Raw genomic sequence first — 13,629 nt, forward strand, 5'->3', positions numbered from 1 at the left:
ATGGACATATACCAAATTTCATCAAAAATAGTTACAAATTAACACCGTTCAGATAATTGAAAAATATAATTTTTTATCAATTAATTTCATCTGTAACAAATGTAAATAGTTTTTGTGTTATTGTTTGTGTTTTGTTAACTTTTTTGTCATGGTTTACTAGATCAAATCAAATAAATTCATAAAAAATGATATTTTCAATTATCTACAACGGTTTTAAAAAGTGAAATAGTAGGCCTTGGCTTTTCTGAGAAAAACATGACTCTTTGTCCGAAGGTACAGTTTTTTATGGTATACAATTCAAAAAAAAAATTGTCGAAATCAGATAATAAATACAAATTTTACGAGGGTGCTCCGCTTTCAAATGGGTCCACTTTCTAAAAAAATCGTTTTGTCCAACATAAAATGAAGTAGTAATGAGTTATATACCATGTCAGAGAGAATACTTTAAGCTTTAATTTAATATAAAAATCACAGCCTTATCTTCAAATTTACGTCTAGAACGATTAATTAAAGTTAACAATTTTTTTAGATAACTCTGGTTGTAATCAAAATTTCAACATTTTCTAAAAAAAATGCTTTGGTCCAACTTTAAGATGAAATGATAATGAGTTATACATCATTTTAAAGAGAATACTTCAAGCTTTAATTTCATATAGAAATCACATCTTTATCTTCAAATTTACGTCTAGTACGATTAATTAAAGTTAACAATTTTTGTATATAAATCAGGTTGTAATCAAAATTCCACATTCTCTAAAAAAATTGTATGGTCCAATTTAAAATGAAGTAGTAATGAGTTATATACCATTTGAAAGAGAATACTTTAAGCTTTAATTTGATATAAAAATCACATCCTTATCTTCAAATTTATGGCTAGTACAATTAATTAAAGTTAACAATTTTTTTATATAAATCAGGTTGTAATCAAAATTTTAACATTTTCTAAAAAAATCGTTTTGATCCAACTTTAAAATGAAAATATAATGAGTTATATATCATTTTAAAGAGAATACTTCAAGCTTTAATGTCATATGGAAATTGCATTCCTATCTTCAAATTTACGCCCAGTACGATTAATTAAAGTTAACAATTTTTTTAAATAAATCAGGTTGTAATCAAAATTTCAACATTTTCTAAAAAAATTGCTTTGGCCCAACTTTAAGATGAAATGATAATGAGTTATATAATATATCATTTTAAAGAGAATACTTTAAGCTTTAATTTCATATAAAAATCGCATTCTTATCTTCAAATTTACGCCCAGTACGATTTTTTAAAGTTAACCATTTTTTTATATAAATCAGGTTGTAATCAAAATTCCATCATTTTCTAAAAAAATCGGTTTGATCCAATTTAAAATGAAGTAGTAATGAGTTATATAGCATTTGAGAGAGAATACTTTAAGCTTTAATTTGATATAAAAATCACATCCTTATCTTCAAATTTATGGCTAGTACGATTAATTAAAGTTAACAATTTTTTTAGATAAATCAGGTTGTAATCAAAATTTCAACATTTTCTAAAAAAATCGTTTTGATCCAACTTTAAAATGAAACGATAATGAGTTATATATCATTTTAAAGAGAATGCTTTAAACTTTAATTTGATATAAAAATCCTTATCTTCAAATTTACGCCTAGTACGATTAATTAAAGTTAAATTTTTTTTATATAAATCAGGTTGTAATCAAAATTCCAACGTTCTCTAAAAAAATTGTTTTGGTCCAATTTAAAATGAAGTAGTAATGAGTTATATACCATTTGGGAGAGAATGCTTTAAACTTTAATTTGATATAAAAATCACATCCTTATCTTCAAATTAACGCCTAGTACGATTAATTAAAGTTAAGAATTTTTTTATATAAATAAGGTTGTAATCAAAATTCCAACATTTTCTAAAAAAATCGTTTTGGTCCAATTTAAAATGAAATGATAATGAGTTATATATCATTTTAAAGAGAATACTTCAAGCTTTAATTTCATATAAAAATCATTTTCTTATCTTCAAATTTACGCCCAGTACGATTTTTTAAAGTTAACCATTTTTTTATATAAATCAGGTTGTAATCAAAATTTCGACATTTTAAAAAAAATTGTTTTTATCCAACTTTAAAACGAAAAGATAATGAGTTATATATCATATTAAAGAGAATACTTTATGCTTTAATTTGATATAAAAATCATATTCTTATCTTCAAATTTACAGCTAGTACGATTATTTAAAATTAACAATTTTTTTATATACAGGGATGTCCCGAAATTCAACGTCAAGCGGGCACCGGGTGACAGGCCAACCCATGCCCGCGTTTTTTGCAGAAAAACAGGCATTCATATTTTTTAGGACAAGAAAGATGGCAAGTGTTATACCATTTTGAAATTTTGACTAAACAGGCCATCTTTTAAAATAACTTGCCAAGGGTGTTGTACTACTCCTTTGTTTAGAAATCGTGTGTCAAACTTAATAGACATAAATTCTTTCAACCTTAACTCAATCAAACTAATACTTTTTTTGCAAAACTAACGACTTTTGTTCTTCGAACATTTCTGACCATAGTACCTAAAGATTTTTTTCTTATTTTTACCAGAACAGGTATGGGTTGGCCTCTCCCCGGAGCCCGCTTGACGTTGAGTTTCGGGACAGCCTGTATATTCGTTATAATTGAAATTTCAACATTTTATCGTTTTGGACCAACTTAAAATGAAGCACTAATGATGGTGTATAACACCATTTTAGAGAGAATACTTTAAGCTTTAATTTGATATAAAAATTACCTCCTTATCTTCAAATTTACGCCTAAGTACGATTAATTAAAGTTAACATTTTTTTATACATAGAAATCAGGTTGTAATCAAAATTTCAACATTTTCTAAAAAAGTTGTTTTGATCTAACTTTAAAATGAAAAGATAATGACTTATATATCATTTTAAAGAGAAAACTTTAAGGTTTAATCACATTCGTATTTCGTTAAACAATTTTTTTATATAAACCAATATTGTTTTGCTTACATTTAAAATGAAAGGATAATATAATTTAGGTTTTTCTTGATGACGAACCACAAGATTAGGTAATATTCGTTTATTTTCGGTTCTTGTATCATAAAAACCGGAGGTCTACTGTAATTTAATAATGCAATCAGAGGTCTGTTGGCGTGACCACCGCTCGTTTGGTGCTTCTCTCTGAAAATTATTATAAACGGTAGTTTTGCCGTCAGTTTAAAAGCCCTGAAGCCACGAAATGCAGTCCGCCCTTTTTCTTGTCAGTCGAGTTCCCACAGCAGCTTTGTGTGCTATAAAATTAAAAAATTGAGTATGTTTTTAGGTCAAACCATAAATATTAACATCAACACTATTCTTAATTAAATTATTCATCGTGTATATATGCGCATTGTGTATGGATATTGCAAATAGTAAATTCATAGTTGTGGGTGGCAACACAATCGTAATTTCGCAGAAAGCCCGTCGATTCATTCGAACAACGTTAAAAGCTCATGCGACAAGAGAACGAATCGAGGTTCTCGCTTCTTTGTTAATGCTGTCATGGTGAAGTAGACAAAGTGTATTACCGGTACTACATCGAACATTCGAGACTGGATAACTATATTATTCAGGAGGAATCTAAAAGCTGTGGCTTATGGTAATCGGTTGTGGTGGAAGTTTTTTAACAACCGGTCATTACGTAAATTGACGTTGACGCGATCGTTAATTTCTTCTCACCTCTTGTGGGAGAAACTCGTTTTCCCAACAGCTTTCACTTCAGTTCCGATCCAAAAAAGAAAAATTAAAAAAAAGGAAAATCAAAAAAAAATTATTTTACACCTAATCCTTCATCATATTCATCTTTTATTCAGCACAGGAACCATCGATAATCCAAGAAGGCGTTCACCCACTCTTTGTTGGTCATTTAAAACGCTTCTTCCGGCAGCAAGTAAGGTAATATGTGTGAGAGAGAGCACGAAACAACAACAACCGTTCCTCTTTCAGTAGCTAAGGAGGCAGTCTTCGACGGTTTCCTCAGGGACAGACTTTAGTCACCACAGTGCTTCTTCAGATCCCGCAGAGAGCGGTATTCTGAACCAAACAATTTATCCCCATAGTCTGGTCAACACGTGTTTACCAAATTTATAACTTGTAACATTTAATTTGAATACTCAAAAATTTTCATAAAATAATTCTAAAAATTGTGTGCTGTTTTTGTTTGGTGAATTATCGGACTTAGATGAGGTTGTTTTTAATCTAAACGATCGCAAATCGCTCAGCGTAACGAACCGTGAAGAAACTCTTAACAGTAATTTGTGTAGTTCGTGGCGAAGGATGGTTTAGAAAGGGAAAATTGAAATTAAATTGTTCGGTAAGAGTTAGCTTATTCCATTTTTTAATTTAACACTTAAAAGGAAACGAATGAATTTAAAGAAAACACCTGCTTTTTCAACATCCGGTGTTTATATTTCTCACCACCAAAGACGCCGAGTTTCTTGAAAGCGTTAAAAGCGACAATTCCGCTTTAAACCGCAAAGTTTCAAAAAAAAATCTCACCACAATACACCATTTCGTTTCGTTGTCATGGTCCTAATCCATTTTATCATTCTCAGACAATACTCGACGAATTTTGCAGGCGTTTCTCCGCCTTCAGCGAAAGATCTTTTGAATTCGTCGGGTCTTTCGTAGAAAGTATAATCTCTTTGTTCTCTGACGAAATAACTCAAGGTTGCCCGCGTATATTGGTTGGCAGATAATTGAAGCTGTCCACCAATTATATCTACAAATTATAGCACGAAGGCATTTCAACGGAAAATTGGTTTAAAACTGTCTCAAAGAGTAGTATAATTAAAATTGAATGTCAAAATGCTTGTATGATATAAAGCATATAAAATAGCTTCGTGATGTTACCTTTATCCTTGAAATAAATTTGCTTTGCTTTCGAATGTAACACAAAACGGAAATTCTAAGATTCCAAGATATTTTTAAAGAAGTTCAATCAATACTTGAACATATTAAAGGTTTCTAGGAACGACATTTTCCAAGAAACAAGACTGAGAGATAAAGTTTTTCTCTAAGTAGCACACTTTGTGTGGATTAAGAACCCGCGCTTTCATAAAACTTAATTAAATTTTAAAAGCTTTATCTTTTGTCAAAACTGACGTTATCATATATTCTTTAAAAGCATTCTCTTTTAGCTTATTAAGTCTGCATTACCTTCATAAAAGAAGGAAATCTAATCCGGGATAAAACGATATGATAAAATGCAATTTTAATTTTTCGCGGCAATTAATTAAATGGTTCTTTCTCTCTCGATTAGAAACTAAAGTTCTCACAGAAAGTAAACAATAAGTTGCGTTCTCCAGCTACTTATTGTTGCTACAATTTCCTTGCACAATCCGGCCTTTGAATGAACCGCTCTCACCTAAGGTACTAATTTAACTTTATTACTGTAAAATTGCATATTTATGGATAATGAGATTGAAGGAATTAATAATTAAACAAACACTTTCAAAACTTTCTAGATAATTATTTAATTATAATTGTATTAATAAGCAAAATGGGTTAAAAGATAAAGATGGATTTTATATTTATTTATAAATTATGTATAAAAAAATGTATAATGAGTTATATATCATTTTAAAGAGGATACTTTAAGCTTTAATTTGATATGAAAATCATCATCTTATCTTCAAATTTACGCCCAGTGCGATTTCTTAAAGTTAATAATTTTTTATATACAGTGTGTCCGTAAAGTAAGTATTTTTAAGCGAGTTATGACGTCATCGGTATTTTTTTCAAATGGCAATCCCCCATTTTTATTACGGGATATGAAAGAAGATTTTTTTCTGAATTCAGAAAATTTTCGAGAAAAAGTTTAACTACTTCAGATTTGTTGATATGATGAAAATAGCAGTAGCCATGAGTAACTATGGTAACCAATTATTTTAAACAATTTCCTAAGTGTCAAAAACTGATTTAGTAAGTAGTTGACCTCTTTAATACAACATATCCTGATCGCCAACTCATTAGCCAAAGTATGGTGAGCCTAGCTGTGACTAAATTTAAACTTGGCCATCTCTCGAAGCATTTGCAACAACAACTTTGCAACGATGACGAAGACATTGTCAAAAACATAATTTTTTCGAGGAAGGGACATTTACATTGAATGGACAAGTAAATAGACAAAGTTGTCGGTATTGTGCTACCCAAAATCCAAATTAGCCAAGAAAGTCGCACACCCAATATCGGCAAAAGATTTTAGGAAACCTTAAGTGGAAAGAGATTCCAACGGCAGTTATTCCAACAAGATGGCGCGCCACCACACGTCAAGAAGCTTTACTAAATCAGTTTTTGACACTCAGGGAATTGTTTAGAATAATTGGTTACCATAGTTACTCATGGCTACTGCTATTTTTATCATTATACAAATTTGAAGTAATTAAACTTTAAAGTAATTTTTTTCGAAAATTTTCTTATGTAACCAATATTAATATTGACTGTACTAGATTCAGAAAAAAATCCTCTTTCATATTCCGCAATAAAAATGGGGGATTGCCATTTAAAAAAAATAGCGATGACGCCATAACTCGTTTAAAAATGGCGGAAAAATTTAAATCTTTAGACCCGTTTCAGGAATTTTTTCATAAACCGTTTATTATGATTTTATCGCCTATATCCGTTATTTTACGGACACACTGTATGTATATTCGTTGTAATTGAAATTTCAATATTTTTTTTAAAAAAATGTTTTGGTCCAACTTTAAAATGAAGTAGTAATGAGTTATATACCATTTTAAAGAGGATACTTTACGCTTTAATTTGATATAAAAATTACATTCTTATCTTCAAATATATACCCAGTACGATTTTTTAAAGTTAACAAATTTTTTATATAAATCAGGTTGTAATCAAAATTTCAATAATTTCTAAAAATATTGTTTTATTCCAACTTTAAAATGAAGTAATAATGAGTTTCATACCATTTTAAACAGGATACTGTAAGCTTTAATTTGATATAAAAGTCGTATTCTTATCTTCAAATCTACGTCTAGTACGTTTTTTTACAGTTAACATTTTTTTTTATATAAATCAGGTTGTAATCAAAATTTCAACAATTTCTAAAAAAAATGTTTTGGTTTCAACTTTAAAATGAAAAGATAATGAGTTATATATCATTTTAAGGAGGATACTTTAATCTTTAATTTGATATAAAAATCACATCCTTATCTTCAAATTTACGTCTAGTACGATTATTTAAAGTTAACAATTTTTTTATATACAGGGTGTATCTGAATGACTGCAACAAACTTCAAGGGTGATTCTTTAGTGAATTTTAAGGGTACTTTCATATATGAACCATGGGCGACTTCGGCTCCCCTAAGGAGCTACACCCCTCCAAAAATGACGGAAAATTTTGGTTTAAATTTTTTTTCTCGAAAACCATAAACGCTAGGAAAATGAAATTTAGGGAATATGTTTAACTTATAATAGGGCACGTTTTGATGCTATTTGTACTTTCAACCTACTCTTCTAAACTACTAAACGTAACCACCCCCATTCAATTTATGCCTAGATTTTTTTTATGAAGATGATAAATACATTGGAAAAATTTCATTTAGATAGGTAAAACTATTCTAAAACTTTTTTATCTCTCTGAAGTTCTTCGAAAATTTAATAATTTCTGAGAAAAAAAATAATTAAGCAAACACTAACTGTTAAGCTGTAGGCTTGTTAATCGAAAGTTGGAATGAATTTTTAATGAAAAAACCTTAGTAGGCTTTGCAGTCTTTGTCAGAAATATTTTTGACGTTTAAATGTCAGTGGTTTTCTTACTATTATTATTATTTTATTTAAAATTTGAGCCTAAATGCCATAGAACTTTATTCAAAAATTAATTTGAAAAACAATAATAATAGTAAGAAAAACATTGACATTTAAACGTCAAAAATATTTCTGATAAAGATTGGAAAGCCCACTAAGATTTTTTCATTAAAAATTCATTCCAACTTTTGATCGACAACCCCGTTGTTTAACGGGCAGTGTTTGCTTTATTATTTTTTTTCTCAAAAATTAGTCGTTTTTGAGAAAATTTTAGAGAGACAAAAAAGTTTTAGGATACTTTCATCTAGCTATGTAAAATTTTTCTAATGTATTTATCATCTGCATACAAAAAATTTTAGCAAAAATGTAAAGGGAGTGGTTACATTTAGTAGTTTAGAAGGGTAAGATGAAAGTACAAATAGGGTCAAAACGTGCCCTATTATGAGTGAAACATATTCCCCAAATTTCATTTTCCTAGCGTTTATGGTTTTTGAGAAAAAAAAATTAAACCAAAATTTTCCGGCATTTTTGGAGGGGCGTAGCTCCCCAGGGGGGCCGAAGTCGCCCATGGTGCATATATGAAAGTACCCTTAAAATTCACTAAAGAATCACCCTTCGAAGTTTGTTGCAGTCATTCAGATACACCCTATATATTCGTTATAATTGAAATATCAACATTTTATAAAAAAATCGTTTTGATCCAATTTAAAATGAAGTAGTAATGAGTTATATACCATTTGAAAGAGAATACTTTAAACTTTAATTTGATATAAAAATCACATCCTTATCTTCAAATTTATGGCTAGTACGATTAATTAAAGTTATCAATTTTTTTAGATAAATCAGATTGTAATCAAAATTCAAACATTTTCTAAAAAAATCGTTTTGATTCAACCTTAAAATGAAGTAGTAATGAGTTATATACCATTTTAAAGAAGATACTTTAAGCTTTAATTTGATATAAAACTCACATTCTTATCTTCAAATCTACGCCCAGTACGATTTTTTAAAGTTAACATTTTTTTTATATAAATCAGGTTGTAATCAAAATTTCAACATTTTCTAAAAAAAATGTTTTGGTCAAACTTTAAAATGAAAAGATAATGAGTTATATATCATTTTAAAGAGGATACTTTAATCTTTAATTTGATATAAAAATCACATCTTTATCTTCAAATTTACGCCTAGTACGATTATTTAAAGTTAACAATTTTTTTATATATATTTGTTATAATTAAAATTTCAACATTTTCTAAAAAAATCGTTTTGGTCCAACTTAAAATGAAGTAGTAATGAGTTATATACCATTTTAAAGGGGATACTTTAAGCTTTAATTTGATATAAAAATCATGTATTTGTCTTCAAATTTAGGTTCAGTACGATTATTTAAAGTTAACTATTTTTTTATATCTATCGTTGTAATTGAAATTACAACATTTTCTAAAAAAATCGTTTTGGTCTAACTTAAAATGAAGTAGTAATGAGTTATATATCATTTTAAAGAGGATACTTTAAGCTTTAATTTGATATAAAAATCATATATTTGTTTTCAAATTTAGATCCAGTACGATTATTTAAAGTTAACTATTTTTTTTATATCCATCGTTGTAATTGAAATTTCAAATTTTTGAAATAATTTGTATTGAAATATAAGGTCCAACCTTAAAATGAAAAGATAATGAGTTATATATCATTTTAAAGAGGCCGAGTACAATTTTTTAAAGTTAACAATTTTTTTATATAAATTAGATAAATTAGGTTGTAATCAAAATTTCTTTTGAGGATACTTTAAGCTTTAATTTGATATGAAAATCATTTTCTTATCTGCAGATTTAAGTCCTGTACGGTTTATTAAAATTTACAATTTTCTAATATAAATTGGGTTGTAATCAAAATAGCAACATTTTCTAAAACAATAATTTTTGTCTAAATTTAAAATGAAAAGATTATGAGTTATATGTCATTTTAAAGAGGATACTTTAAGCTTTAATTTGATATATAAATCATTTCTTTATTTCTATTAATACTATCTGGGGGGGATTATTTAAAGTTCCACTCAAATCGCACTTTTAGGTTAAAATGAGTAGTTACAATTTTTTGATTTCACCCAAATTTTTTTAACATAACATATAAAGTTGCCAACACCATTTAAAAGAGGACTCTTTTAGCTTTAAATTGAAATATAAATCATTGCTTTATTTCAAATTAATACTATCTGGGGGGGATTATTTAAAGTTCCACTCAAATCGCACTTTTAGGTTAAAATGAGTAGAGTACAATTTTTGTATTTAACCCAAATTTTTGTAACATAACATATAAAGTTGCCCACACCATTTAAAAGAGGACTCTTTTAGCTTTAAATTGAGATATAAATCATTGCTTTATTTCAATTAATACCATTTGGGTGATTATTTAAAGTTGTAATCAAATTGCACTTTTAGATTAAAATGAGTAGTTACAATTTTTTAATTTCACTTAAATTTTTTTAACATAACATATAAAGTTGCCCACACCATTTAAAAGAGCACTCTTTTAGCTTTAATTAGATATACATATAAATCATTGCTTTATTTCAATTAATACTATCTGAGGATTATTTATAGTTGCACTAAAATCGGATTTTAGATTAAAATGAGTAGAGTCACAATTTTTTTATTTCACCCATAACATATAAAGTTGCACCATTCAAAAAAGAACTCTTTTAGCTTTAAATTGAGATATAAATCATTTCTTTATATCAATTAATACTAGATATCTGGGTGATTATTTAAAGTTCCACTCAAATCGACCATTTATTACATTTATTACAACTTTAATTTAAGAAATAAAATTCATTAAGAAACGAATTATTGTTTCTTTAACTTTAAACAATATTATAAACACAATTGAAACCCGTTAAGAAATCCTCCAAGCAAAAAGTTATTACTTGTTACATTACAAAGCATAGAGGGTCTTAAAATATAACAGCAATATGCTTTTTACTGTTGACTTCTTCGAAAAATATCAACGTTGACCGGTCGTAAAATATTAATTTAGAGGTTAAAACTATCGTTAAACATCAATTTACATTTAACGCGATCGAGTATTGACATCGCGTGCTTGTAATCCATAGGAAATGCCAAACAAACGTGCCACGACATTTATTAACATATATGCGACGACGTTTCTTCGCATGATACACGGCGTTATCTAACGTGAGCTTGTTCAGTCTTATAATGGTACCGTTAAGGACCGCTTCCTATAAGCATGCGTCGACTCAATTTCTTTTAAATTCAATTCAGGTCGCAGATTATGCTAATGTAGACCATTCTTCATGTGACGCTCTATCAGTATCAAGAAAACAGCACACACATTCTGTATGCGTTTCTATTAGACGACAGAATAAGATCAGAACGTGTCATTAAGCGGTCCGTAACGTAACTGTACAAATACAAGAAGTTCAATTTAAGAAGAAATTTAAATTTCTCGTTTGGACTTATTTGAACGATGAGCTTTTCTTGTATTTACATATCGTTAGTGGAAGATTCATACAATCTTTATTTTTTTCGCTGTTAATTATAATCCTTCAATCTGCTTATTAAAAATTTTTTTTTGAATTAATAAAACTTCATTAACTTCGATTACGTACAAGTTTTAAGGTATATATGATAAATAATTTATGCAATATGCAAACTCGATCAGACAACTATTAACGATACATTTCCTAGGTTCGAATATCCAATTACATACAAGATTTTACCCTCCAAAAGGTGAGCGATTCATCGATCACGGAATTATTTTAATTAAAACCCATCATCTTCTAACAAGAACGTTCTCATAGTATGCTAATCGGGTGCTTATTATCTGAGAAGGGAAGTGAAATTACGATTCGGTTGTAATTATTATTTTTAGCTATTTGCACAGACCTGCCACATCAAACGGTACGTTCATTTATAGTCGCTACTCTCCGGATTTCGTTACTTTAAATATTTGACCTGCGTCACTAACAGGCGAACTCGGGTATCTTGTAAATATTGATCTCATCAGCTGCCCTTGAAAGTAAGACTAGGAGTTCAAAAATAGGACGAGCAATTACCTCCCTATAAATATAGGGAAACTTCTATATAAAAATATAATTAAATATGTACAAGCATTATTTTAAATTTAGATATTCCGTTTCCGACGTATCGTAATCCAACGACAATAATCTAACATCCGCAGGATGATCTAAAACAGTTCCTGCCCGTCCAATTTCCTGCCAACATAGTCGCAATAATCCCTTCTAATTTTTTACCGTTATCAAAAGCCCGAAGATGTACAACGTTCGATTCACGAATTCCCGCCTTTACGGTGGTTTCCTGCCGATGGTTTAGAAACGAACACGATGGCTGAGTGTAATGGCTTGCGCCGAGCAGGAGGAAGCGAGTAAATTGGTTTCTTTGACGCGAACGTATGCGATGATCTATTTCTTTATCCTGGACGATGTCATTCGACCGTTCGACGCGGTGGAAAATTGCCGCAGGATGAATGTAATTACCTCCGCATAAATAAGGATACGATTTTTTTTGCTTCTTTATATATTTTTTTGTGCGAAAAAAAGAATGTAATTACATGTAACGTTACGCAGTTTATTTAGATTCTTGATGTTTGACCACGTGTAATAATTTGTGTAAAATAAATACCAGCAGGATATCATTATTAAATTATTTTTCGTTGTTTTTAATTGACCGGAAGTAACAAATTTACATTTGTCGTATTTATCTTTAATCGTGGTGCAAAATATTTTATCTTTTATTATAAACACAAAAATTAAAACGATTTATCCTCACTTCGCCGAAGTCGCTTGCGGACGAGGCAATAGAACTGATACATTATGAAGTGAGAAATCGTCTAATATAGCCGAAGTTGCTTACGTGGAACTGATATCATAGCTTCTAAATGCAAAATTTCATTGAGTTCAAGTTCATATTAATAATGTATCAGTTGTAGCGCCTCGCCCGCAAGCGACCTCGGCGAAGTGGGGATAAACGATTTCTCATTCAAGTGTTTCCAAGATAATTCAAGACAAAATGAACAATATCGTCTAATATAGCCGAAGTTGCTTACGTGGGACTGATATCATAACTTCTAAATGCAAAATTTCATAGACTTCAAGTTTGTATTAATAAATTATCAGTTGTAGCGCCTCGCCCGCAAGCGACCTCGGCGAAGTGGGGATAAACGATTTCTCATTCAAGTGTTTCCAAGACAAAATGAACAATATCGTCTAATATAGCCGGAAGTTGCATACGTGGAACTGATATCATAGCTTCTAAATGCAAAATTTCATTGAGTTCAAGTTTGTAGTAATAATGTATCAGTTGTAGCGCCTCGCCCGCAAGCGACCTCGGCGATGTGAGGATAAACGATTTCTCATTCAAGTGTTTCCAAGACAAAATGAACAATATCGTCTAATATAGCCGAAGTCGCTTACGTGGGACTGATATCATAGCTTCTAAATGCAAAATTTTGTAGACTTCAAGTTTGTATTAATAATGTATGAGTAGTAGCGCCTCACCCGCAAGCGACCTCGGCGAAGTGGGGATAAACGATTTCTCATTCAAGTGTTTCCAAGACAAAATGAATAATATCGTCTAATATAGCCGAAGTCGCTTACGTGGGACTGATATCATCGCTTCTAAATGCAAAATTTCATAGACTCCAAGTTTGTATTAATAATGTATCAGTTGTAGCGCCTCGCCCGCAAGCGACCTCGGCGAAGTGGGGATAAACGATTTCTCATTCAAGTGTTTCCAAGACAAAATGAATAATATCGTCTAATATAGCCGAAGTTGCTTACGTGGGACTGAT

General features: G+C 29.8%; 1 protein-coding gene across 1 annotated transcript in view; it reads left to right on the plus strand.

Annotated features, from left to right (window-relative positions):
* Positions 1-4,056: 4,056 nt before the first annotated feature.
* Positions 4,057-13,629, plus strand: part of LOC111418957 (uncharacterized) — a 58,029-nt gene continuing 48,456 nt past the window's right edge. The window contains exon 1 of the mRNA XM_071200650.1: positions 4,057-4,348. The gene's annotated coding sequence lies outside the window, so the exon portion shown is untranslated. The remainder of the gene's footprint in view (positions 4,349-13,629) is intronic.

The sequence above is a fragment of the Onthophagus taurus genome, chromosome 11, assembly GCF_036711975.1.
Source record: "Onthophagus taurus isolate NC chromosome 11, IU_Otau_3.0, whole genome shotgun sequence".
Classification (NCBI taxonomy): domain Eukaryota; kingdom Metazoa; phylum Arthropoda; class Insecta; order Coleoptera; family Scarabaeidae; genus Onthophagus; species Onthophagus taurus.